This window comes from Gossypium hirsutum, chromosome D05 (genome assembly GCF_007990345.1).
Source record: "Gossypium hirsutum isolate 1008001.06 chromosome D05, Gossypium_hirsutum_v2.1, whole genome shotgun sequence".
Classification (NCBI taxonomy): domain Eukaryota; kingdom Viridiplantae; phylum Streptophyta; class Magnoliopsida; order Malvales; family Malvaceae; genus Gossypium; species Gossypium hirsutum.
In genome coordinates this window covers 20167604-20173498 of record NC_053441.1, presented here as the reverse complement: position 1 = coordinate 20173498, position 5895 = coordinate 20167604, and the positions used below count along the sequence as shown (strand labels likewise).

Sequence of the window (5895 nt, the reverse complement as noted above, 5' to 3'; positions counted from 1 at the left end):
TTATCATAAAATACACGTGAACTATTAAAAAAATAATATCTTAGTCAATATTTTAGTTTTAAAAAGGTTAATTGTTAACTTCAACTTAAAAAAATAAAAATATTAAGAATTAAATTTATCATTGTCATTGAAAAATAATATAGAAACATATAGAAATGTATATAACACAATTTTTCATAATTTTAATTTGGAAGAAAGAACATTTTATAAATAAAAATAAAAATATATGTAAGTTCCAAAATTATTGCACAATACAAAGGAAGAAAAGTAAAAAATAATCAGAATTAAAAACCCACATGATATAATTATGTAATGTAAAAACTGGAAATTAAGATGGTGTACCTCCAAACAAGAGAGAGATATAAGGTAGGTAATTATTTAATTTGTATCCATCTCCCCTAATTAATAATTTCGGCAACTATTGGGTGTTTGATAAAAAGTACGCCATATATCTGCTGTGTACCACCCCCACTACCCCCTCTAACGAGCTACAAAATCTATGTAGATTTTGTAGTTGATATTAATCACCCCTCTCTCAAATTTTCACTATTTTATAAACACTAAATTTGGATCATATTTACCATCAAGTATGGATCAATATTTTTCAATTTCAGTCATATTGAATGGTAAATTACATAACTTGTCTCACACCAAACTCAATGAGACGAGAATTAGACCGCTCTAGAAGATTGGTGTTCTACCAAAAATAAAATAAATCTTCATTTGGCTGAGGGGACCGAAAGCTACCCTTTTTAACTTCCAAATTTGGATTTATCTGTCCTCCTTTTAATATTTTTGTTATTTAAGTTGTGGGAAGAGAGTCATAACCTTCAACTTTATTTGTTTTATGATTTGAGTTAATCTAATTCGGGTTGAGTATAATATTTAAATTAAAAAAGATTCAAATTAAAAAAAAAGCTTAAGTTAAAAAAGAAAAAATTATAATAAAATGTTATGAATTAAATTTTTTTAAAATAAATAATAAATGTTAGGTGTAGTGGTAAAATACATTATACTCACAATAAAAATTTGAAGTATTAGAAAAGATACCTATTAACCTCGAATACAAATAATAAAATATGATTTAAAAATTTAAGTCATATGATAAAGTTGTTTAAGATACCAAATTTATTATTTTTAAAATATTGTTTTGATAATGTCTAACATTTCTTCTTATATATTTTGGGGGTTTATAAGATAAATTGAATGCGTGTACTAACAATTTATTCTGATTTGAAAAATACTTTTTCAAATTTTAAATTAATTAGATGGATTATTTAAGTTATTCTAATTTTTTAATTAATTCGAGGAAGTAATTTGACTTTTTGAATTTAAGTTAAGTTGAATTTTATAATTTTAATAACTTAGATAATAAATTGATATAAATATCTCTTGAGTCTCCATCAATTTTGAAAATGAGCAAACTTATCCCTAAAAATTTTTAAAAATAATTAAAAATCCAAATTTTATGAAAAATATATATATATATATATATAAAGATACAAAATTCTTAACAAATCTTAATATTTACATAAAAAAATGATTTTAAGAATTTTAAAAAATTGAAGTTGATAATTAAGGCCTTAAACAAGTACATTATCAAATCAAGTTTATCATATTAAATTATCTTGTTTTATCTTATTTTGCCTTGAAAGACTTTTCACACAGATATATATATATATGTTTTCAAATTTATGTGCTCGAGCTAGGAATTTAGTCATATTGCCAACAATACTTCAATTTAACCTGTTTTTTTTTTAAATTTACTCGAATTTTAATTCGTTCGATTTAATTTGAAAAAAAAAATTCAAATTAAGTTAGGATGTTAAAATAAGACTCATGGACTCATCAACTTGATTAAGTCAGAATTTTCACTTAATTCAACTCGATTTAACCGAATATTCACCCTTTTGGCAGTAAAGAAAATGATGAGTATTTATTTTTAAATCGTTATATATATCATTATTTGATCGTAATCAGGGTAATTACCATCGATAGCAGTGACTAATTCCCTTATCACGGGTGCTCTATTAAGAGGTAAACAACAAATCGTCTTTATATCATTATTTAATTAATTAAAAATATATAAAATTTCACTATCAATGTTTAAATATAAATCTTATTATTAATGCCAAAATCCTTTTCAAGGAAAATTCAATTAAAAATAGACAAGTTATAATAAAAAAATGTTGAGTGTAATAATAAAATATATTACAATTTTAAAAATAAAATACGAGTTTAAACCTTAAAAATGACACTAGTAAGACAACCACAAGCCTTAAATTAGAATTTAAAATGTACATGAAAAAAATAATTATAATAACAAAACAATGAGTAAAGTAGGTTGTGGAAATATTAAACACAATATAATTATGTATATACTTGTCGGTTTTATAATCTAAATATAATGTAGTTTAGGCTGAAAATGGCATAAATAAATGGTTTAATGATAAACGTAAAAATTTGAGAATGTTGATAGCTTATTTTGAGTCTTATTCAACGTAAATGATATGAATTTCAAAAAAAATATAAATATAATTTAGATTTTAGGCTTGAAGAGAGAGAATATATATATATAAGATGACAGGATCAGGCAATGAATGTCTTATCTCCATGGAATATGACCCTTCAGAGCCACGCACACTTGTCATTTAACTCATTTGGGTGAATAAAGCAGTTGCCCAGTAGCCAGCAGCAGCAGCTCCACAATCAAACTTATTTATTTATTTACCCTCCAACCCCAACCCCTAATCTTTGCTTTCATCATTGTCTTCTTTTTTCCCATCAAAAAAATAAAAGATATACAAATTAGAAAAAGACAAATCAAAGTACATCTATAATATATCATCTGATATAAATAGAACTAAAGGAAATAAAAAAGAAGACTTAAAGGGCTTTCGAGATGGTATTGGATAAAAGCAGACTCCCATATATTTTTAACTGGCAGGCATAACCCTAGCCATGTTTTCTTCTGCCATACGCTTTTATCTATATGAAGAAGCTGATGAATCAGATATATGATCAGCATTATCTTTTTCCCAGCGCTGCTTCTGCTGCTCCTTTCAGACATTTGCATGATAAAATTTGAAACTTCAAAGCTAAGCTTCTCCCTTTTTTATCCATTAAAAACAACACATATCTAACATGTAATAACTCATTCAAACCAACACACACTAAAAACAAAAACCTTTCAAGTTTTAACGAGATTAAAAAGTTGGGTTTCTCCGTTTTTGACGTATGATAGATATTATATCAAGATTTTCTACAATTGCTTTAGTTGAATCGAAAAGCAAAGATCGTGTCTTTACTTCCTCAGTTTCTTAGAAGCTGGATTTTTTTTCCAAGTGAAAAAAGAAAGAATAATTGATCAATTAGCAATGCAATAATTAAAATTTAAACGAAGATAATTAAGGATCATTTGATGGAACGAAAGTACAGGAAACTACATAACTCATAAAAGGGGAAAAAATCTAAACCTCCATTAATTCACAGTGCTTTCAGAGATGAAAATTTTTTTTAAAAGAGAGCCGAAAAAGCTAAAAAAAACTTGTAAGTCATTAGTAAGGCGGTGGTGGTGGTCTAGCTGTTGGAGCCCAAATGACATCTGAACCACCCATGTGACTGTTGTACATCGAAACCCCACAAGAATCTGCCCCACCGCCGTGACTACTATCCCCCCGCCACCGGATAAAGGTGGGGACTGTCCACCGGCACCACCAGACGACCCCGCGTTCCTCCCTTCTTCTTCAACGGGCAACCGATGGTACGAAGGGTTGTTGAACGTAGCAGCCACTATAAACACGTTGCCCGCTGCTACCAACGAGCCAGCTACGAACCCACCAACGATCTGGCCTTGAGGACCGGCCAAAGAGATGGAGAACGTGTTGGGCACATGACACGACGTCGTTTGGGATAGGAACGTGGCGGAGAGGGACAAGATGTCGAATCTGCCATGGAAAGTTATGGTAGCTCCCGGAGTTGCTGAAGAAGGTTGACGGAGCGTCACGTTAGAAACGGTCCCAGATCCCGTGAGCACGCAGATTCCAATGTTCTTGCGACGAGAGAACCGGCAGATAGCTTCGACGATGTCGTTCCCTCCGGGGATTTCGAGAATGTAAGGACTCATCGCAGGGTCGGGCTCGTGAGTGATGATGACGGGCGGCTTCGGCTTATTCTTCGAGCCCGGAGGACGACCTCTGGGTCTACGAACGATTTCGATGCTAGCACCGTCGCCACTGTTGGCACCACCACGAGAAGCACCGCCTTTGCTACCACCACTGGGGAGAGAAGGGCTGTGGTTGGTGGTAAGATCTTTGGGAGGGGTGTGGGTAGTGTCATCAGAGTCGGGAGTCTGAGAATCACGAGAGAGTTGGAAGTGATGAGAGAAAGGGTGAGTTTGGTGTTGGGGTTGATGTTGATGTTGATGAGGGTGGTGCTGGTGGTGGTGGAGCTTTGAGAACATGTTATTGGGGTTCTGATTTTTGGATTCTAAATATTCACCTTTCATGTTTGTAAATGGATTTTTATATATTTGTGTATAAATGACAATAAAAAAAACAAATGATTCTTTTCAATAAGTAGAATTTAGTAATAAAATAAAGATTGAAGTTGTTTGTTTTTTAAAATTGAAGAAAAAGAACAAGGGGATATGGGAAGGAGCAAGAAAGATGGGGGCTGAGATTTGAGAGAGAGACGATAAGGGTCTTGGAAGGTTAAAGTAGTTCATAGGGGAGAATAATAAATAATATAAATCGGGGGGTCATTGAGATAGAAAGAGAGAGAAAAGGGAGGTGGGTGAGCTTTCAAACCAAGTAAAGACTAATGGCGCCGCTGGTTGGAGGTAAAGTAGGGTCCACACATCCACCATGAGAGAGATTATTGACGAAGAAATTTGACAAATACGGAAATCCTTTTGGCCGGGAGAGAGAAGCCTTGCATTGGATTTTCATTTTGCACCGCCTTTGTTTTTCTGTCTAACAATTTGATTTAGATTGGGAAAGTTAAAGTAGACAACCATGACAACTCAGACACTAAGATTAGATAGGAAAAAATCTATATACCCTTAATAATAAAATTTTTATAATAATAAAATTGTATGAGATATTGAGTTCATTTTGAGAAAATTTTGATTTAAAAATGTAATAAAAATTTTAAATTTTAAATTAAATAATTTTAGTTAATTGAGTTATTCGGATCAATTCGAATAAAAAAATTAATTTTTTTTGTTTAACTCGAATATGAATTACACGATTCAAGTTATCCGAAAATTCGGATAAAAATAGGTCAAAACTATGTCGTTTTAATAAATATTTACCTTTTCAAAAGTTAAAAATTAAAACCATTAACCCATCAGCCTTACTTTGCCTGTACACTTCCATTCCTTCCAGAATCCCTATATCATACTTTTGGTATATCATTTTGTTATCTTATATATAGGATAGTTCTTGATGTATAATTATGCACTATGTAGTTATAATTATGTGTGCAGGGTAATAGCTTATGTAGTTGACTCGAATTATGGCCACAATGATCGTCTTGCAGCGTTATGTATAGTTACTTTGCACGCCTAGAATAATTCTTTACATGGAATTATTAAGTAAATTATATTGTCTACTAGTTAAATAATTGGTCTATGTAAATGCAACATTGAGTATAAATAATATGATTCATTAACTTGACTCGAAAATTTTATTCACTTCTGACTCGTAGAAGATAGAGACAAAAATGTGACAAACTGGACTGATAATACATCAGATAGGACCCAAGTAGAATAGATCCTAGACCCGTTTATAGATTTATTCACTTTTGACGTTTATAGTGTGGCATGCTTTAATCTTGAATGGGTGATAGACTATGCATGCATAACTCGTATACTTTGATGTAAGTAAAAGCCTA

General features: G+C 31.3%; 1 pseudogene; it reads right to left on the bottom strand.

The window, feature by feature from the left end:
- Window positions 1–3392: 3392 nt before the first annotated feature.
- LOC107957816 (AT-hook motif nuclear-localized protein 17-like) lies at window positions 3393–4907 on the bottom strand (annotated as a pseudogene).
- Window positions 4908–5895: the final 988 nt, after the last annotated feature.